At 44.4% G+C, this 22904-nt stretch overlaps 1 protein-coding gene across 2 annotated transcripts in view; it reads left to right on the plus strand.

The window, feature by feature from the left end:
• Positions 1–22904, plus strand: part of LOC124804929 (neuroendocrine convertase 1-like) — a 499313-nt gene that overhangs the window by 67480 nt on the left and 408929 nt on the right. The window contains exon 1 of one of the 2 annotated variants that reach the window (XM_047265305.1): positions 20003–20099. The exons of the other annotated variant lie outside the window; for it this stretch is intronic. The gene's annotated coding sequence lies outside the window, so the exon portion shown is untranslated. Of the gene's footprint in view, positions 1–20002; positions 20100–22904 lie in introns of those variants that run through there. 2 annotated transcript variants of the gene reach the window in all.

Genomic DNA, 22904 nt, shown 5'->3' on the forward strand with positions numbered 1-22904 from the left:
TAAAGAAAAGATGTTATGTGGACATGTGTCCGGAAATGCTTACGTTCCATTCTATTTGAACGACAACGAATGAAATTTAAGAAAACTAAAGCATACTCAAATATATAGGGATACAAATACCAGTGCTCAGTTCGCAATAATTCTCGTTATACGCAAGGAAAACGCATTGGATATTATGTGGAACGGGCTAACAACCAGCAACGAAATTGAGTTAGAAGTAAACATAGTACAAACGAATATAGCGAAGTTAATCACAAACAACTGACCAAACTTCAAAATACGGGGCGATGTAGTAGTCGAAACTGGGAGGGATTTTAAAGTGGTTGAGGCACTTTACACATTTTTCTGGGGTGCACGGTTCAGATTCCAATCACGATACAAACGTTTAGATTATTTGCACTTACACTGATGGCTTCTTGTATATCTGGAAATCTCCTCCAGTCGTAAGAGAATGACAGCGACAGACATTTAACGAAAATATTTTATCCTACCCTCTTTCCCTAAATCCTTCATCCATCTGCTAATCCACCGTATTTCTTCCTTTGATTTCTCCCCTCTGTCGACATTCTGACCATAGGAGATGCATATGGAACATCATAATGTCTATGAAAGGCGCTACAGATATGGACCATTATGTCAGACCTGAGGCACAAGGTCACATACCCACAACATTTCAATAAAGATTGTAGAAATAAACGTCTAGTAACTACAAGTCGCTATAGTGTCGTAAAACTGGTTGGTATACAACAGTTCTGTTTCAACGTCGGTGATTTTACAATGCTACGTGTCCCTGAACTTCCATGAGGTTGTTGACATCTATAGCGCGATTAAATTCAACTAGATTCAGCATAAAACACTGTGATCACCGGAAATGTAAAGGCATAGAGCGACACTAAAAATGAAGTGAAAAGAAAGGGCGCAAAACGTAAAGAAACTAACAAGTTGGCAAAAAGCACTCTAGGGGGCGACAAAATTTAGGGTCCAGAAGATAGCTTATCGAAGGTCTTGGGTGTATGAAATACTTAGTGGATAAAAGTTTAGCACAAGATACGATGACATGGAGGACAGAATTCAAACCACATGAACAAGTTGTGACTTTAAATATTATGACAAGGAGGAAATTTTTCAAACCGGTACAGAGTTAACGTTGCTATGAATAAATTTTTTTTATTACATTGATATGTGTTGCCCACTGACGTAAATCAAGAGTAAACTAAATGTAGGAACTAATAGGCCTACAACTTTAATTCCGCTATTTTGCAAAAGAAGGCAGTAGCGGTAAGTAGTAGTGTAGCGACAGACATTTAACGAAAATATTTTATCCTACCCTCTTTCCCTAAATCCTTCATCCATCTGCTAATCCACCGTATTTCTTCCTTTGATTTCTCCCCTCTGTCGACATTCTGACCATGTGGAACGGGCTAACAATCAGCAACGAAATTGAGTTAGAAGTAAACATAGTACAAACGAATATAGTGAAGTGAATCACAAACAACTGACCAAACATCAAAATACGGGGCGATGTAGTAGTCGAAACTGGGCGGGACAGTGTCACACAATAAGAGCAATAACCCCCAACTCCTACTGAACCTCCAAAAATATCTCAGTTTTGCCGGTGAGTCCGTGGATATTGTAATAAGGGACTTACAGTATAACTGGTCACTCTTCCCCGCCCCCATCCGCGATAATTAAGCCAGTCCGTCCTTGACCTGACTTAGTGTGTCGCCGCGTAGAAATTACACTCCTGGAATTGAAATAAGAACACCGTGAATTCATTGTCCCAGGAAGGGGAAACTTTATTGACACATTCCTGGGGTCAGATACATCACATGATCACACTGACAGAACCACAGGCACATAGACGCAGGCAACAGAGCATGCACAATGTCGGCACTAGTACAGTGTATATCCATCTTTCGCAGCAATGCAGACTGCTATTCTCCCATGGAGACGATCGTAGAGATGCTGGATGTAGTCCTGTGGAACGGCTTGCCATGCCATTTCCACCTGGCGCCTCAGTTGGACCAGCGTTCGTGCTGGACGTGCAGATCGCGTGAGACGACGCTTCATCCAGTCCCAAACATGCTCAATGGGGGACAGATCCGGAGATCTTGCTGGCCAGGGTAGTTGACTTACACCTTCTAGAGCACGTTGGGTGGCACGGGATACATGCGGACGTGCATTGTCCTGTTGGAACAGCAAGTTCCCTTGCCGGTCTAGGAATGGTAGAACGATGGGTTCGATGACGGTTTGGATGTACCGTGCACTATTCGGTGTCCCCTCGACGATCACCAGTGGTGTACGGCCAGTGTAGGAGATCGCTCCCTACACCATGATGCCGGGTGTTGGCCCTGTGTGCCTCGGTCGTATGCAGTCCTGATTGTGGCGCTCACTTGCACGGCGCCAAACACGCATACGACCATCATTGGCACCAAGGCAGAAGCGACTCTCATCGCTGAAGACGACACGTCTCCATTCGTCCCTCCATTCACGCCTGTCGCGACAGCACTGTAGGCGGGCTGCACGATGTTGGGGCGTGAGCGGAAGACGGCCTAACGGTGTGCGGGACCGTAGCCCAGCTTCATGGAGACGGTTGCGAATGGTCCTCGCCGATACCCCAGGAGCAACAGTGTCCCTAATTTGCTGGGAAGTGGCGGTGCGGTCCCCTACGGCACTGCGTAGGATCCTACGGTCTTGGCGCGCATCCGTGCGTCGCTGCGGTCCGGTCCCAGGTCGACGGGCAAGTGCACCTTCCGCCGACCACTGGCGACAACATCGATGTACTTTGGAGACCTCACGCCCCACGTGTTGAGCAATTCGGCGGTACGTCCACCCGGCCTCCCGCATGCCCACTATACGCCCTCGCTCAAAGTCCGTCAACTGCACATACAGTTCACGTTCACGCTGTCGCGGGATGCTACCAGTGTTAAAGACTGCGATGGAGCTCCGTATGCCACGGCAAACTGGCTGACACTGACGGCGGCGGTGCACAAATGCTGCGCAGCTAGCGCCATTCGACGGCCAACACCGCGGTTCCTGGTGTGTCCGCTGTGCCGTGCGTGTGATCATTGTTTGTACAGCCCTCTCGCAGTGTCCGGAGCAAGTATGGTGGGTCTGACACACCGGTGTCAATGTGTTCTTTTTTCCATTTCCAGGAGTGTATGTTATGTGGAGATACTGTCACAATTTTATGTCCCCTTGCAGAGCCTTAGCAGCGCCTTAGGATTCTGAAAGCGGAGTACTACTGTCTATGTTTTGCGAAATGAAGCAGGAATAGGTGTTTTTGTGAAAATAATTTTTTAGGCAGGATGCCATTATGGTGCGTTTATTTAAGATGCATCGTAATAGGAACTTGTTCACACTGATTGCTAGAGGGCCGACATGGTTCAAATGCTAACCATTTCTGCACAACATTCTAATATACATGACCTGTGACTATGAACGTTCTATATACAGGGGAGTAATGTACGGATCGGTGGATTGGAAGGTACAGTCCAACACCTTTGCCATCTAGCTCTGCAGACATTACACCCCTTCACTTTTTTTCTGGGCCTATATCAAGGAAAGAGTGTTCGTCACACCAGTTGCTGACGTTGACGATTGAAGGCTAGGATACAAGCTGCTATGGATACTGTGATAGAACACGTCATGAATCACCTAGTGGGAACTGAGATACCGCCTCGATATTCTCCGAGCTACCAAGGGAGCACACGCTGAGGTTTACTAGCGTAAGTGGTCTTAAAAAAAAAAACTAGGAACACTAACCTATGTAACGGCATAAAATGTCAAACGGTTATTCTGTTACACATTTTTATATACAGGGCAAGACTTCGTGCTCACCCTGTATACCTGACATGTGCATATGCGAACAAAGCCATGGGTAAAATCCTCAACATAAACCCCTGGAAAGATTTCAGTCATAACTGGAACACATATTGACTGCAATTTGGAAAGAAATACTGTAGGGGTAAGAACCACCAGCCTTTTAATGGGGTGAGTGTGGTAACGTGGAGAAAGGAGGGAAGACTAGGAGATGGACAGTCTACAAGGAGGAAGGAAGAGATAGGCACAGATAAGAGGAGGAAGTGGAAGGAAGACAAGGATTTCGGGTCAGATGAGTATCGGGTAATATCAACAGCAGCAGAAAATGGTATAACAGGTGTAGGATTCGTTATGAATAGGAAGGTAGGGCAGAGGGTGTGTTACTGTGAACAGTTCAGTGACCGGGTAGTTCTAATCAGAATCGACAGCAGACCAACACCGACAACAATAGTTCAGGTATACATGCCGACGTCGCAAGCTGAAGATGAACAGATAGAGAAAGTGTATGAGGATATTGAAGGGGTGATGCAGTATGTAAAGGGGGACGAAAATCTAATAGTCATGAGCGACTGGAATGCAGTTGTAGGGGAAGGAGTAGAAGAAAAGGTTACAGGAGAATATGGACTTGGGACAAGGAATGAAAGAGGAGAAAGACTAATTGAGTTCTGTAACAAGTTTCAGCTAGTAATAGCGAATACCCTGTTCAAGAATCACAATAGGAGGAGGTATACTTGGAAAAGGCCGGGAGATACGGGAAGATTTCATTTAGATTACATCATGGTCAGACAGAGATTCCAAAATCAGATACTGCATTGTAAGGCGTCCCCAGGAGCATATATAGACTCAGATCACAATAGAGTAGTGATGAAGAGTAGGCTGAAGTTCAAGACATTAGTCAGGAAGAATCAATACGCAAAGAAGTGGGATACGGAAGTACTAAGGAATGACGAGATACGTTTGAAGTTCTCTATTGCTATAGATACAGCAATAAGGAATAGCGCAGTAGGCAGTACAGTTGAAGAGGAATGGACATCTCTAAAAAGGGCCGTCACAGAAGTTGGGAAGGAAAACATAGGTACAAAGAAGGTAGCTGCGAAGAAACCGTGGGTAACAGAAGAAATACTTCAGTTGATTGATGAAAGGAGGAAGTACAAACAAGTTCCGGGAAAATCAGGAATACAGAAATACAAGTCGCTGAGGAATGAAATAAATAGGAAGTGCACGGAAGCTAAGACGAAATGGCTACAGGAAAAATGTGAAGACATCGAAAAAGATATGATTGTCGGAAGGACAGACTCAGCATACAGGAAAGTCAAAACAACCTTTGGTGACATTAAAAGCAACGGTGGTAACATTAAGAGTGCAACGGGAATTCCACTGTTAAATGTAGAGGAGAGAGCAGATTGGTGGAAAGAATACATTGAAAGCCTCTATGACGGTGAAGATTTGTCTGATGTGATAGAAGAAGAAACAGGAGTCGATGTAGAAGAGATAGGGGATCCAGTATTAGAATCGGAATTTAAAAGAGCTTTGGAGGACTTACGGTCAAATAGGGCAGAAGGGATAGATAACATTCCATCAGAATTTCTAATATCATTGGGGGAAGTGGCAACAAAACGACTATTCACGTTGGTGTGTAGCATATATGAGTCTGGCGATATACCATCTGACTTTCGGAAAAGCATCATCCACACAATTCCGAAGACGGCAAGAGCTGAGAAGCGCGAGAATTATCGCACAATCAGCTTAACAGCTCAGGCATCGAAGCTGCTTACAAGAATAATATACAGAAGAATGGAAAAGAAAATTGAGAATGCGCTAGGTGACGATCAGTTTGGCTTTAGGAAAAGTAAAGGGACGAGAGAGGCAATTATGACGTTACGGCTAATAATGGAAGCAAGGCTAAAGAAAAATCAAGACTCTTTCATAGGATTTGTCGACCTGGAAAAAGCGTTCGACAATATAAAATGGTGCAAGCTGTTCGAGATTCTGAAAAAAGTAGGGGTAAGCTATAGGGAGAGACGGGTCATATACAATATGCACAACAACCAAGAGGGAATAATAAGAGTGGACGATCAAGAACGAAGTGCTCGTATTAAGAAGGGTGTAAGACAAGGCTGTAGCCTTTCGCCCCTACTCTTCAATCTGTACATCGAGGAAGCAATGATGGAAATAAAAGAGAGGTTCAGGAGTGGAATTAAAATACAAGGTGAAAGGATATCAATGATACGATTCGCTGATGACATTGCTATCCTGAGTGAAAGTGAAGAAGAATTAAATGATCTGCTGAACGGAATGAACAGTCTAATGAGTACACAGTATGGTTTGAGAGTAAATCGGAGAAAGACGAAGGTAATGAGAAGTAGTAGAAATGAGAACAGCCTGGTTCGCAGGAGAGCTTCTGTAAAGTTTGGAATGTAGGAGACGAGATACTGGCAGAAGTAAAGCTGTGAGTACCGGGCGTGAGTCGTGCTTCGGTAGCTCAGGTGGTAGAGCACTTGCCCGCGAAAGGCAAAGGTCCCGAGTGCGAGTCTCGGTCGGGCACACAGTTTTAATCTGCCAGGAAGTTTCTACTTGTAGTTATTTCTCTAAAGCTCCTAAGGGGCAATTATTGGGATAGTTTCTCCGAAAACGGCATGTCGGATTTCCTTTACCATCCCTCTCCCGGTCGAGATTGTGCCACGTCTCTAACAGCTCCGTCGTTGACGGAAAAAAACTGCACCAGTGTTCCAACGTTTATTTACGTGTTATCCTTGAAGCTTTCCCGTCGTACTGAATGTTTATTAAAATGTTTGTGTAATTTTCGAGAAATATTTAATAATTGTGATGAAGCAATGAAATTCTGGGAGTAATTACATACGACACGTCCACTAAGATGGCTGATACGACAATAAGAAAGGCGTATGGATATGAAGGTATTTCAGTAGTAAAAGGATACATCTGGAGAAAAAATAATTCAAACGAACTAACATATTTATTTACAGAATGTCACTGAAGGGAGACAAATCTCGAAAACTGATAACTGTTGTAATGATTATAGCTTTGTACCAGTTCATAATAAAGGAGACAGGCAATACACAGAAAGTTATAGATGTACAAACATCAGTTCCCTCTCTTCGTTGCAAGATCTGTACTAAAATTCTTACTAACTATATAAAAATTATTAGATTTTCATCTAACAAAGAAATGAAATATCGTCTGAAGTGAATATCGGTTACAAGACGTGAATCCATACATACACTCCTGGAAATGGAAAAAAGAACACATTGACACCGGTGTGTCAGACCCACCATACTTGCTCCGGACATTGCGAGAGGGCTGTACAAGCAATGATCACACGCACGGCACAGCGGACACACCAGGAACCGCGGTGTTGGCCGTCGAATGGCGCTAGCTGCGCAGCATTTGTGCACCGCCGCCGTCAGTGTCAGCCAGTTTGCCGTGGCATACGGAGCTCCATCGCAGTCTTTAACACTGGTAGCATGCCGCGACAGCGTGGACGTGAACCGTATGTGCAGTTGACGGACTTTGAGCGAGGGCGTATAGTGGGCATGCGGGAGGCCGGGTGGACGTACCGCCGAATTGCTCAACACGTGGGGCGTGAGGTCTCCACAGTACATCGATGTTGTCGCCAGCTCCTGGGGTATCGGCGAGGACCATTCGCAACCGTCTCCATGAAGCTGGGCTACGGTCCCGCACACCGTTAGGCCGTCTTCCGCTCACGCCCCAACATCGTGCAGCCCGCCTCCAGTGGTGTCGCGACAGGCGTGAATGGAGGGACGAATGGAGACGTGTCGTCTTCAGCGATGAGAGTCGCTTCTGCCTTGGTGCCAATGATGGTCGTATGCGTGTTTGGCGCCGTGCAGGTGAGCGCCACAATCAGGACTGCATACGACCGAGGCACACAGGGCCAACACCCGGCATCATGGTGTGGGGAGCGATCTCCTACACTGGCCGTACACCACTGGTGATCGTCGAGGGGACACTGAATAGTGCACGGTACATCCAAACCGTCATCGAACTCATCGTTCTACCATTCCTAGACCGGCAAGGGAACTTGCTGTTCCAACAGGACAATGCACGTCCGCATGTATCCCGTGCCACCCAACGTGCTCTAGAAGGTGTAAGTCAACTACCCTGGCCAGCAAGATCTCCGGATCTGTCCCCCATTGAGCATGTTTGGGACTGGATGAGGCGTCGTCTCACGCGGTCTGCACGTCCAGCACGAACGCTGGTCCAACTGAGGCGCCAGGTGGAAATGGCATGGCAAGCCGTTCCACAGGACTACATCCAGCATCTCTACGATCGTCTCCATGGGAGAATAGCAGCCTGCATTGCTGCGAAAGGTGGATATACACTGTACTAGTGCCGACATTGTGCATGCTCTGTTGCCTGTGACTATGTGCCTGTGGTCCTGTCAGTGTGATCATGTGATGTATCTGACCCCAGGAATGTGTCAATAAAGTTTCCCATTCCTGGGACAATGAATTCACGGTGTTCTTATTTCAATTTCCAGGAGTGTATTATAGAAATAAATGTACATAATCGTATGTATGTCTATTTGGATGATGTATGTATGTCCCACAAGTTCTCCTAAACCACTGAACTGATTTCGTACAAAGTTGATACACATATCTCTCACTCTCTGAAAATAACTGTTGTGACGTAATAACCACCTACCAGTCAAAGGAGTGGGTATGGGAGTGAAAAAGTATCGTAACTCATGATGCGAAAAGAGCCCGATTATATTCATCCAGTAGTTGAGAATGAGACCAGTTAGCGACTTGCAACGAACTTTACACGTGATTTCAAACCTTTATGTAACACTTTCTCGCTGACAACCTCCACAAAATGGAGAAAGGAAAAAGTTTATCGCTTCCTATATTTTCGCTGTTTGTGCAGTGGAACCTTAGCATCAGACACGACATTTTAATTTATTACTTCTTTACTAACTTCTTTACTACTGACTGTATTCGCTTCACATTTTGCAGAGAGCATTTACATATACCACTGACTCAATCAACAAAATTAACTCATGTTCAAAAAAAATAAATAAATACACAACACCTTTAGCGACTAGACATATCGCTTTCATATTTGACAGGACATGTACATTAGTATCTTCTGCAGAAATAATTAACATTTCAGTCACCTCGGTTCAGCTAGGCACAGGGTCCGTCATGGGCCCTGGTAAATTTTTCCCTGCGTGAGTGCACCAACGTGTACAAGGCATGAATGGTGTCCTGTGGTATAGCCATCCATGCCGCATTCACCTGATTCCAAAGTTCATCTGTGGTGGCTGGCACTGGATCACAGCACTGCACCCGTCGTTTCACCATATCCCACACATTTTTGACTGGCGACAAGTCTGGTGATCTGGCGGGTCAGGGCAAAAGGCTGACATCCTATGATACCAAGAAGGGACGTGTTCGTGTAGTAACATGTGGTTATGCATTGTTGTGCTGCAAAATGGCTTCTGGAGTGCAGTGCAGAAAGAATATGGCTACGTTTCACAGGATGTCATTCACATGAGTCACATTGGTAACAGTGCCCTGGACACGCACCACTGTGATTAGGATTGAACGCAATAGCATCCCACTCCGCAAGACCTCGAGTTGGCACGCTACGTCTTGTACGTATCCAGCCACTGTGATGACGCTCCCCCTGTCTGCGACGATCCAAAATTCAGCCATCATTCTTGCATAAACAGAACCTGAATTCGTCCGAAAACACTATCTGATGCCATTCCTATTCCCACTGACGTCGTCCCATACACCATTGCCGTCTAGCATGTTTCTGCACATTCGACAAAGGAAGGCAGAGAAGTGGCCAAAGTGCACGTAATCCATGCCGTAATAAACGGCGACGGACTGTCACCCCGGATAGTGTATGGTGTGTTACATTGTTCCAGTGTTGCGCCAGAGCAGAGCAGGATACAGACTTGCCCTGCAGTGCTATTCGGATGAGGTGTCGATCTTCTCGGGGAGGGGTGGGAGATGGGGGTAGTCTAGGTGGTGCGACCTGACCCATATCTTCGTGTTCTGCGGCCTCCAGTGAACCATTCTGCTCACACCCGTTGCACTGCCGAAACACTTTGTCGCAAAGAGCAGCAATTTCCTGGATGGAAGCATCACTTCTCTCATGCCAATAATGCGCCCTCTTTCCAACTCACTGACCTGACAGTACCGTTCGCACATACGTCTGCGAGGCATCCTACACGTCTGATCAAGTCACACTGATCCGTTACCTTCGGTTTATAGCGACAATGAGAGCCCCAGGTACATTTCACCGGTAGGTGGCGCTGACCAGCTATATCAATGTTGAACGTGAAACCGCGGGTATACATGGTTCAAATGCTAACCATTTCTACAGAACATCATAATGTACATGTTCTGTGACTATGAACGGCCTATATACAGCCGTTCAAGGTGTTCTGGTTCTGTTTCCTTCTTAAGATGAGGGTCAGTGTTGTATAGCACGTAGTTCAGGGGACAAGACATCATAAACAATGAGTGGTGTAGAAACTAAATTGCAGGGCTAAATTAGGTAGAGATACAGGTGAAAAATTTTGCATATGTGTGTGGAACATGGTAAGTATATGTGAAATGTGCTTGACATGTGTGTACATTGGCAAAGTCACGAGTATAAAGCACCTTCTAAACACCTGGACCGATTAGACCAAATTTGCTAGACGTATTACTTACTGTCTGGAAATATAACACTGTGGGGATAAGGACCAGCAACAGTCTGTTATGATGTGGGTGATAATACGGAGACAGAACGGGGAGCAGGAGAAGGACAGACAGATATATGGAAGGGTGAGATGGGCGGAGTAGGTGGGGAGGGAGAGGAGCAGGAGGAGCTACATAGGGAATGGGGATGGGGAAGGTGGTCAGAGAAACGGCGTGAAGGAAATGGAGTCGAGGAGGACGAGATGTACAGAGAGATTGGGGAGAAGGAGAAAGAGTGAGTGGAGAAGGAAATTCACGGAGGGGTTTGGGGAGGAGGTACATAGAATGGGATGGAGTAAATGGGCAGAGAAAGGGGCAAGAGCAGATGTGAGCAGAGAGTGAGAGCTGGTGAAGGTGGAAAGAGAGAGGAGGTGGAAGAGATTGACAGAGAGAAGGGAGGAAGAAGACAAAGCGGGAAAGGGGAAAGCAGGAGATGGACTAACAATAAATACATGCCTGGGCAATGCTGAACAAACAATATTCTTCCTTTGAGAAAGGAGGTATTCAGTCAGCTAGCATTATTGAAGAAAGCATACGTCAAAGATATTACACTGATAGTGGGAATCAGAGCCGCTTCGAGAATTTTTCATTATACTTAAAAGGGGAAGTTCACACTCAGTGTGTATTACCATTTAGACATGGAACTGAAACGCTAAAATCGTTCGAAAACTGAAACTTTTCAACAAATAATGGAGTGAAGCCTCATGGTAACTGCTGGAGTAGACAGGAAAACAAGCTAATGGACAAGAGTGGACAAATGACAGAGATAGGAATGAAATGGAGGTAGGAGGTTCCGCATCGTAATAAAAGACCGAGACGACGATGAAATGGGATGTCGGCAGTTGACAATAGGAACTGACATTAATGCAATATACTGAAAACCGTAATGTGTGCGTCAGACTTTAGGGGACTGTTTTCTAGGTCTGGATGTGAAGCTGTTGCTGCTGCTGCTGTTGTCGACGATGATTATGGATGATGTAAATAGTGCTTTAATCGTATGCAGGAACAGAGACCAATTTACGTTTGATTAAGATATTTGCTGGACGTACAGAAGTTCTGATGGCATTATGGAAGTGGTACATCTGGAGGGAACATATTTATCTAGAGAGAGATTTGTGTGGGAAAGACTGGGCAAACACAGAAGGCGTAGTGGAGAACATGACGTTCTAGAATTTACGGTGAGTGATGGTATGTTTGGGAAATCAAAGTGCGAATCATATTGATTAAAATTATGGTAGTTTATATCATTAGCAGTTTCTCAGTCGTCCTTCGAACCTACTACAACTACGAACATTATATGTTACACATAATGAGCAGTGAACTGCGGACAGCCCGTCTATGAAGTGCTCATAGGATTGTTATATAATATTGAAGGCCCGTCAGTAACATACACAGTAATCTTCCTCGTTCAGTAAATATATTCAGAATAATTTAGAGAGATGCGTATCAACTCTCCCCATAGTAATATGAAATGTTAGACCCAAGACAGGAAGAGTCTATACTTTCAGTTCAAGGAAATGAACGGTAGATATCGCGATTCATAGTTTTTGTGCTAAGCAAAACCGTTGCTAATGCCCTTTGGTGCAAAACTCGTACAGCTATCTGCGAAAACCATTTACTATCAATTCCTCCATTTGATTCAACTTTTGTAGATGACGACCATCTACAGCCCATCAAATACACTCCTGGAAATGGAAAAAAGAACACATTGACACCGATGTGTCAGACCCACCATACTTGCTCCGGACACTGCGAGAGGGCTGTACAAGCAATGATCACACGCACGGCACAGCGGACACACCAGGAACCGCGGTGTTGGCCGTCGAATGGCGCTAGCTGCGCAGCATTTGTGCACCGCCGCCGTCAGTGTCAGCCAGTTTGCCGTGGCATACGGAGCTCCATCGCAGTCTTTAACACTGGTAGCATGCCGCGACAGCGTGGACGTGAACCGTATGTGCAGTTGACGGACTTTGAGCGAGGGCGTATAGTGGGCATGCGGGAGGCCGGGTGGACGTACCACCGAATTGCTCAACACGTGGGGCGTGAGGTCTCCACAGTACATCGATGTTGTCGCCAGTGGTCGGCGGAAGGTGCACGTGCCCGTCGACCTGGGACCGGACCGCAGCGACGCACGGATGCACGCCAAGAGCGTAGGATCCTACGCAGTGCCGTAGGGGACCGCACCGCCACTTCCCAGCAAATTAGGGACACTGTTGCTCCTGGGGTATCGGCGAGGACCATTCGCAACCGTCTCCATGAAGCTGGGCTACGGTCCCGCACACCGTTAGGCCGTCTTCCGCTCACGCCCCAACATCGTGCAGCCCGCCTCCAGTGGTGTCGCGACAGGCGTGAATGGAGGGACGAATGGAGACGTGTCGTCTTCAGCGATGAGAGTCGCTTCTGCCTTGGTGCCAATGATGGTCGTATGCGTGTTTGGCGCCGTGCAGGTGAGCGCCACAATCAGGACTGCATACGACCGAGGCACACAGAGCCAACACCCGGCATCATGGTGTGGGGAGCGATCTCCTACACTGGCCGTACACCACTGGTGATCGTCGAGGGGACACTGAATAGTGCACGGTACATCCAAACCGTCATCGAACCCATCGTTCTACCATTCCTAGACCGGCAAGGGAACTTGCTGTTCCAACAGGACAATGCACGTCGGCATGTATCCCGTGCCACCCAACGTGCTCTAGAAGGTGTAAGTCAACTACCCTGGCCAGCAAGATCTCCGGATCTGTCCCCCATTGAGCATGTTTGGGACTGGATGAAGCGTCGTCTCCTGCGGTCTGCACGTCCAGCACGAACGCTGGTCCAACTGAGGCGCCAGGTGGAAATGGCATGGCAAGCCGTTCCACAGGACTACATCCAGCATCTCTACGATCGTCTCCATGGGAGAATAGCAGCCTGCATTGCTGCGAAAGGTGGATATACACTGTACTAGTGCCGACATTGTGCATGCTCTGTTGCCTGTGTCTATGTGCCTGTGGTTCTGTCAGTGTGATCATGTGATGTATCTGACCCCAGGAATGTGTCAATAAAGTTTCCCCTTCTTGGGACAATGAATTCACGGTGTTCTTATTTCAATTTCCAGGAGTGTACTTTTGCACGTAGCGTTAAATATATTAAGAATGAAATATACACTACTTGCAATCCAACAGGAGGAAGACTGCTTCCTCGAAACTAAACCACATAAATACACGTTAATATCGATCAGAAGCGTGAATATCTTCACCTAGTTTAACCCTCTAACAATGAACCCCTTCAAATATTCTCCCATTTGGGAATTGAGTACGACTGCAGATGCAATACGTCTTTTTGTATTTTCAGCACCAACAGAGGACGACTGTATGCCTGCAAGTTCTTTCCATCTATAACTGTACAAGTTACAACATACAATTCTCTATCGTCTTTTAACCATGTACGAAACGAACTGAAGGGATGTTGATTTTATATGGCGCCATTGTTATGCTTTACAGAACCCACGTTCATTTAGCCAAAACAGTCATCTACATTCAGCCTATCATCTCCTAAAGCTTCTGCACTTATTTCGTAAAGACAACATACAAATGATCTAATGAACAGCTTCGGAAACTTCAAGGGTCTGTTCGTGGACAATGCTGTTGCCTTTAAAAAGGTTATAACGTCTAATGACCCTACAGAAATGAAGAAAGGCCTGCTGAGCATCGACGGTTGAAGTAGGGACTGGCAGTTCACACTAAAAGTAAATAAATGTACTTCGAACAAATAGTCGAGGGGATAAAATAGTGTTTGAGAACCTTATCGGCGGTACACTGGAAGCAGAAACAATCGTAATATTCCTAGGAACAACCATCGCTATCGACCTAGAGTGGAATGATTATATAAAACCAACTGTAGAAAATGGAGATTCCAGGCTAAGATTCACTGGGAGAATCTTAACGAAACGTAATTTATCTAAGAAGGGACAACGATCATCGTAATAAAATACCAACAGGGAAACCTAAAGCTCGCACACGAAAGATTAGTTTTCCAACTTTAAACGGTAGAAAATAATGTAAAGTGGTTATATGAACACTCTACCAAGCACTTAAGTGCGACCTGCAGAGTAGTCATGTAGCTGTATGAGTAGATGTATACCGGAGAGATTAAAACTGTTACGGAAGTTTACCGATACTCATTCTTCCAACGCCGGCCAGTGTGGCTGAGCAGTTCTAGGCGCTTCAGTCTGGAACCGCGTGACCGCTACGGTCGCAGGTTCGAGTCCTGCCTCGGGCATGGATGTGTGTAATGTCCTTAGGTTAGTTAGGTTTGAGTAGTTCTAAGTTCTAGGGGACTGATGACCTAAGATGTTAAGTCCCATAGTGCTCAGAGCCATTTGAACCATTTGAACCGTTCTTCCAACACTGATGGAACTTGGAAGGGGGAATAGATAGTGGTAACAGAAGGAGCCTCCGTTACACGTCGTAAGGTGGCTTTTGGAGTGTAGACGTAGGTTTTCCTGCTTCCAACAATAGACTGCACAAAGGAAGAACAAGTCCATATATTTAAAGTTGCGCTCTTGAAACTGCGGCTCGGTAGTTTTGGTGCACTATATAAATGACGTAATAAATGGTAGATTTACCTATAGTGTCTGTAGCATTGGTAGGGAAAGAAACATATATGAATGTGAGAGAGGAACTGTTTTTTGTTTGTTTATTTGTTTTACACATAATTAGAGCCGCACATTGTTCAGCGTTAGTCCACAGCGTATTTTATAATTTTAACAAAACATAAACTGCATTTTATAAGTGAAAACGTTTAGCTGCGCGTTTCACTTCTACGCTTTTATGTAACCAAAACAAATGCTGTCGATACAAGCCCAGTTGACATGCACGAACACAAAAAATGTATACAATTATTGTCGTTATTTTGTACTCAACAGAACAATCTTCATCATGATCAAAGTCAGGAGTTTCCCGTTATAATTAATAAATGCGGAAGTTGTTTAACATCAACAGAAACATGTGTTACTTATGCTGGGTGCAGTATCGAAGCGATGTTTGATATGTTTTTTTTTTTTTTTTGCATTTTTGAAATCTTACCTTCTTTTGAGGAAATTGCGCTTTCAAGCGCTATGTGATTAATCCGTATTGATTTTTTTTCCTTTCTTTACTACAACATACATCTGTTTCACGTTACACACCATCAGTTTTCCAATAAAACCTGAGTTAACAATGTAAATTATCGAGCGAGTTGGAACAGTGGTTAGCACACTAGACTCGTATTCGCGAGGTCGACGGTTCAAATCCGTGTCCGGCCATCCTGATTTAGGTTTTCCATGATTTCCCAAAATCGTTTCAGGGAATTTCCAGAATGGTACCTTTGAAACGGTACAGCCCGCTTCCTTCCCAATCTTACCCTAATCCAAGGGGACCGATGACCTCACTGTTTGGACACCTCCCACGAATCAACCAACCAACCAACAATACAAATTTCAATTATGCTGTGAGTACTGTATACTTTTAAGAAAAAGACTGGAGGATAACCATGTGGAACATCAATATCTCATAGCTTACATGGACCTTTATACAGGGTGGTCCATTGATAGTGACCGGGCCAAATATCTCACGAAATAAGCATCAAACGAAAAAACTACAAAGAACGAAACTCTTCTAGCTTGAAGGGGGAAACCAGATGGCGCTATGGCTGGCCCGCTAGATGGCGCTGCCATAGGTCAAACGGATATCAACTGCGTTTTTTTTAAAAATAGGAACCCCCAGTTTTATTACATAATCGTGTAGTACGTAAAGAAATATGAATGTTTTAGTTAGCACCCTTTTCTCGCTTTGTAACAGGTGGCGCCGTAATAGTCACAGTCGTATAAGTTCGTGGTGTCACGTAACATTCCGACAGTGCGGACGGTATTTGCTTCGTTATACATTACCCATCTTAAAATGGACCGTTTACCAATTGCAGTAAAGGTCGATATCGTGTTGATGTATGGCTGTTGTGATCAAAATAGCCAACGGGCGTGTTCTATGTATGCTGCTCGGTGTCCTAGACGACATCATCCAAGTTCCCGGACCGTTCGCCGGTTAGTTGCGTTATTTATGAAAGAAGAGTGTTCAGCTACATTTGAAACGTCAAGCACCACCTGCAACAAATGATGATGCCCAAGTAGGCGTTTTAGCTACTGTCGCGGCTTATTCGCACATCAGTAGCAGACAAATTGGGCGAGAATCGGGAATCTCAAAAACGTCGGTGTTGAGAATGCTACATGAACATCGATTGCACCCGTACTAAATTTGTATGCACCAGGAATTTCATGACGACGACTTTGAACGTCGTGTAGAGTTCTGCCACTGGGCACCAGAAAAATTACGGGACGATGACAGATTTTTTGCACGCGTTCTATGTAGCGACGAAGCGTCATTCACCAACAGCGGTAACGTAAACCGGCATAATATGTACTATTGGGCAAAGGAAAATCCACGATGGCTGCGACAAGCTGGAACATCAGCGACGGGTTAATGTATGGTGCGGCATTATGGGAGGAAGGATAATTGGCCCCCATTTTATCGATGGCAATCTAAATGGTTCAATGTACGCTGATTTCCTGCGTAATGTTCTAACGATGTTACTACAACATGTTTCACTGCATGACAGAATGGCGATGTACAGGGTGATTCAAAAAGAATACCACAACTTTAAAAATGTGTATTTAATGAAAGAAACATAATATAACCTTCTGTTATACATCATTACAAAGAGTATTTAAAAAGTTTTTTTTTCACTCAAAAACAAGTTCAGAGATGTTCAATATGGCCCCCTCCAGACACACGAGCAATATCAACCTGATACTCCAACTCGTTCCACACTCTCTGTAGCATATCAGGCGTAACAGTTTGGGTAGCTGCTGTTATTTCTCGTTTCAAATCATCAATGGTGGCTGGGAGAGGTGGCCGAAACACCATATCCTTAACATACCCCCACAAGAAAAAATCGCAGGGGGTAAGATCAGGGCTTCTTGGAGGCCACTGACGAAGTGCTCTGTTACGGACAGATAAGTGCCAATGTGGTGGCGCTCCATCCTGCTGAAATATGAATTGTCGTGCTTCTTGTTCGAGCTGAGGGAACAGCCAATTCTCTAACATCTCCAGATACTGTAGTCCAGTTACAGTAGGACCTTCGAAGAAAAAGGGACCAAAAACGTTATTGGCTGAAATGGCACAGAAAACGTTTACCTTAGGCGAGTCACGTTCATACTGAGTTGTTTCCCGCGGATTCTCAGTGCCCCATATACAGACATTGTGACGGTTGACTTTCCCGTTAGTGTGGAAAGTTACTTCATCACTAAACACAATCTTTGAAACGAAAGATTCATCTGTTTCCATTTGAGCAAGGATAAAATCACAGAAATCGATTCTTTTAATCTTATCAGCTGCAGACAGTGCTTGAACCAATTTCAGACGATAAGGTTTCATAACTAACCTTTTTCGTAGGACTCTCCATACAGTTGATTATGGAATTTGCAGCTCTCTGCTAGCTCTGCGAGTCGATTTTCCTGGGCTGCGAACAAATGCTTGCTGGATGCGTGCTACATTTTCATCACTCGTTCTCGGCCGTCCAGAACTTTTCCCTTTGCACAAACACCCATTCTCTGTAAACTGTTTATACCAACGTTTAATACACCACCTATCAGGAGGTTTAACACCACACTTCGTTCGAAATGCACGCTGAACAGCTGTCGTCGATTCACTTCTGCCATACTCAATAACACAAAAAGCTTTCTGTTGCGCGGTCGCCATCTTATCATCAACTGACGCTGACGCCTAGTCAACAGCGCCTCAAGCGAACAGATGTACAACTAAATGAAACTTTATAGCTCCCTTAATCGCCGACAGATAGTGCTTAGCTCTGCCTTTTGTCGTTGCAGAGTTTTAAATTCCTAAAGTTGTGGTTTTTTTTTTGAATCACCCTGTACTTCCAACATGATGGATGTCCGGCACATAGCTGGCGTGCGGTTGAAGCGGCACTAAATAGCATATTTCATGACAGGTGGATTGGTCGTCGAAGCACCATACTATGGCCCGCACGTTCACCGGATCTGACGTCCCCGGATTTCTTTCTGTGGGGAAAGTTGAAGGATATTTGCTGTCGTGATCCACCGACAACGCCTGACAACATGCGTCAGTGCATTGTAAATGCAGGTGCGAACATTACGGAAGGCGAACTACTCGCTGTTGTGAGGAATGTCGTTACACATATTGCCAAATGCATTGAGGTTGACGGACATCATTTTGAGCATTTATTGCAATAATGTTGTATTTACAGGTAATCACGCTGTAACAGCATGCGTTCTCAAAGGTACATGTATCACATTGGAACAAATGAAATAAAATGTTCAAACGTAGCTACGTTCTGTATTTAAAATTTAAAAAACCTACCTTTACCAACTGTTCGTCTAAAATTTTTAGCCATATGTTTGTGACTATTACAGTGTCATCTATCACAAAGCGAAAAAAGTGGTCCAACAAAACATTCATATTTCTTTACGTACTACACGAATATGTAACAAAAAATGGGGGTTCCTATTTAAAACAACATAGTTGATATCCGTTTGACCTATGGCAGCGCCATCTAGCGGCCCAACCATAGCGCCATCTGGTTTGCCCCTTCAAGCTTGACAAGTTTCGTCCTTTGTAGTTATTCGTTAGACGCTTTATCGTGAGATGTTTGGCCCGGTCACGATCAATGGACCACGCTGTATATTCAAACTCAGTTTCTAGATAGTTCACCACCTCAGTTTTCTAGCCTAGTCCGGAAAGACAGATATGCAACACACCTAATATACCGGTAATACGGTTACGATCTTAACTGACCAAACCTACAAGGAAAATTACCGCGGTCTACGCTTTCTTACGATAGTCTACGGTAGCTTACGGTAGTTTTACTGTTCTACATGTACTTATTTGGCAAAAATACCTCTCTCTTCCGCGTCCAGATAAGACCTTGCCTGATCGTCTGCAGATGTGACGTCACGAAACAAACAAGGACGAGGGCTGCACCCCGTGGGTAGTAGCGTGGGATGACGGACTTACGTATGCGGGTGGGCATCGGTGGGTAGGCAGCCAGCCGCCCACGCACGCATTAGCCGTCTCTGTGCGGTAGGCTTCCCCGCCAAGACCGGCGCGGTTCAATTAAAAAGCTTGATTGGCAGGCCGGCGTTGCGCTGGTGTTGGTGCCGCGGTGGTGGCGGGCGGTGTTGGTGGCGTGGTGGTGCCGCCTCTATCAGTCACGTCGCGTGCGCGGCGCGGCGCGGCCGCCGGCGGTGGCACCGCCTCTGACGCACGTTCGCAGGCCGGCCAATCGGAAAACGAGTCTTTTGGCTTGCACTGTGGCTCCCCCTCCCCACCACGGACCCCTTCCTCAGTCGCTCACCGGACCTCTCCCCCTACCCTCCCTCTTCTTCAGGCCCGGGGTGTCCCAATTCCTCGCCACTCCCACCTACTGTTAAATAAACCAGCCTCGTCGCAGTGGTACGCTGGTCCTTCGCACCACGCCTCGCTTCCAGAGCTTCTGGTAAGTAGTTCGCTGCTGCGGTCAACCGCCTTCATGCATTCATGTGAAACCGCATTCATAAAGGCTGCTCCCGCCAGCTTACGTTACTTCGCCAAAAGAGCAAAAACACGTCGATAACTACTCACTAAGCCCAACACTTGTTAATCGTTTCAGAAGCCTCACCCACCTTAACTTTACAATATCGGATTTTAATTCACCGGCATACCTCAGGCGAAAGTTGAAATTGCTGCCGTCTTATATGATTTGATCAGTACATTTATACTGAAGAGCCCTGCGTTCGACATTAGTGCTATGTTTTGACCACACAGTCATTACTTGCTGCAGTCTCTCCAGAAGAAACTGAAACACATCGTGGGCTAGAGAAGCTTGGTGGCTAGTTATGTGATACTTCTGTTACCTTTATGTTACTTTCAGCGACTTCACGCTGTACCACCAAACAAAACCGTACGTACGCCTCGCATATTTGCTTACATAAGGTACTGATTATTTTACGTGTGTGACTAATAACCTCGATATGACTCACACTGACTTACAGCGACAGGGCACCAATCAGTCTTTTCTGAGGTACAGTGAGCGGTCGTTTAGTATGACATTAACGGTACTAACCATCAAAATACCTTTGCTTTCCTCTCCACATACATATTATGGAACAGTTTTTTTCCAAGAACACAAACCGTAGTGAAAATATGTAATGTGGCGTTAGGTCAAGGTCAAAACGTGCGGTCAGATTTTTGTAAACGATTAGAGTAGCTATAACGCTTAGTTGTATGATTAAGATGCCTTGAAAGTCTAATAATTTAAATGGAATATTTTCCTGGTTCATCTGTGCATTCCTTGAATGTTACTATAGAAAACCAAAAGAAGAAGGGAACAAAAGGTCTCTCATTTTTACTACACAATTAAGAACATAAAATACGTTAAGAGTAATATGTACATACTATACAAATCTTGAGTGATACAAGATATTGTATCTATAACAAGACATCATGAAAGGGTTTATATCATCTCCCTCAAATTATTCCACGGTGGCATTAACCGTCTGTTCCGTTCGTTTCTGGCAGAATATTTTATGCATTATGAATGAAAAAACACACGACAACGACGCAGTATTGTACAGTGGTTGTTATTTTACAAATTATTTTTGTTAAGCTGTCGTCAGATTCAGAGACACGTTTACAGCTACACATATTTATTTTTGTGCCCTATGATGGCGTAACAGCCGAAAACGGGCTTTTAAGGTAGTAAATATTGTGGAACATAAAATCAGTGTCGCGTGTTTTTTCATTCAAAACGTTTTGTACTTTTCTGCATTGTTTTAATAGCTGTTTCACAATAACACTGGCGAAATCTACAGGTGTGTACTTTCTATGTTCACGCTATTGACTTTTTGTTTGGTGGGGATTAGTTTCATCGATTTCCGAGAAACTCGCAAACAGAGCTGGAAGTACTTTTGTTTCATCATCTCTATTAATCTGTTGATGTAATTACTGTGCGATAAGGAAGAGAGAATGAGGTAAAAAAGTTAAGACCGTCATAAAAAATCCGAGTAAGTTTATTATCATAACTTTATTAATGTCTGTAGTTTCATTCACATTTCACCAAGATTTTTTATTTTTCCAAGAATTTGAACAGGTGTCTGCCGAGCGTCGATCAAGAATTAGTGGACTGCTCTATAACGTGGTCGCCTACACATTACTTCTTTGGAAACGTAAGAGCAATAAATCGCAATGCCACACTTTCAAATACGTTAGGTTTATACCACCAAATATAGAACTTCTTTCTGTGTTCGGTAATTGGTACGATTTCCAGATTTGCTAAGCCTTACATGCTTTTGTGAGTATCGACGACAAAGAAAAAGCGAAGAGTCAAACCACACCTCCATTATTTACATATATCGGAATCTGAGATGCCTTAGGTCTTCAATTCTGAATCGATTATAAAAGTATTTGACGACATTACCTCATGTCTGTGCTAAATTGAAATTAATAAGTTTAAAACAATAACTATGAAAACTATCAGGTTGCACTAATTTGTAATATGTATTAAATGTTAATTAACTCCATCTCGTACTATAAAACTCGGTAAAAGTAGAAAATTTTGCATAAGCTACCTTAATAATTATAGTTCTCGTGTTACATACGTGACGTTTTCCATCTGTGAGGGCTCCATATTTGGAAATGCTTTTTCTCCAGTGGTCCAACTATGCCTTGCTTCTCCAATGATGTTCTTTCCCGTATAATCGGTATTTTACATATCTCAGTTGCCGTGATATTTGATGACTGTTTGCTATCGTGAAAATGGGAGGTTATGAAGACGTAGTCACATTCAGTCCTTATAAACCGCACGTAGCATGTAAGTAATTTTGTACTTTTTTGGCTACAGTCAAAGTTAAGAATAAAAGGAACATAAATAATGTAGGAAGACACACCATAAAATCGAAAATTTGTCCTTCACACTTTGAGACGCCCACTAATTCACAACTTACAACAAATTTCAGTGTTACTTGTTGCCTTCAGTACACTAGTGCTCCAATGATTCCTTTGATTTGTCTTGATTACTTATGTGTATTATTCATTAGCCTTACTTTTTAGAACAGAATACACCTTTACTGAAACCGGGCGGAGTTTTATGTAAATCAAAGTGTCAAGTAGGGAATATGTTTTTGACATACTGTAGGCTCTTAAATGGTTTCTACGCTACTAATGGTGGCAAATAACATCTACATGGTGTGTGGGAAAAAGACAGTTGCACAATAAGTGAAACTAAATACGCTTCTAAATGGTGTGTATCTAAATTCATGACCGT

The sequence above is a fragment of the Schistocerca piceifrons genome, chromosome 7 (genome assembly GCF_021461385.2).
Source record: "Schistocerca piceifrons isolate TAMUIC-IGC-003096 chromosome 7, iqSchPice1.1, whole genome shotgun sequence".
NCBI lineage: Eukaryota > Metazoa > Arthropoda > Insecta > Orthoptera > Acrididae > Schistocerca > Schistocerca piceifrons.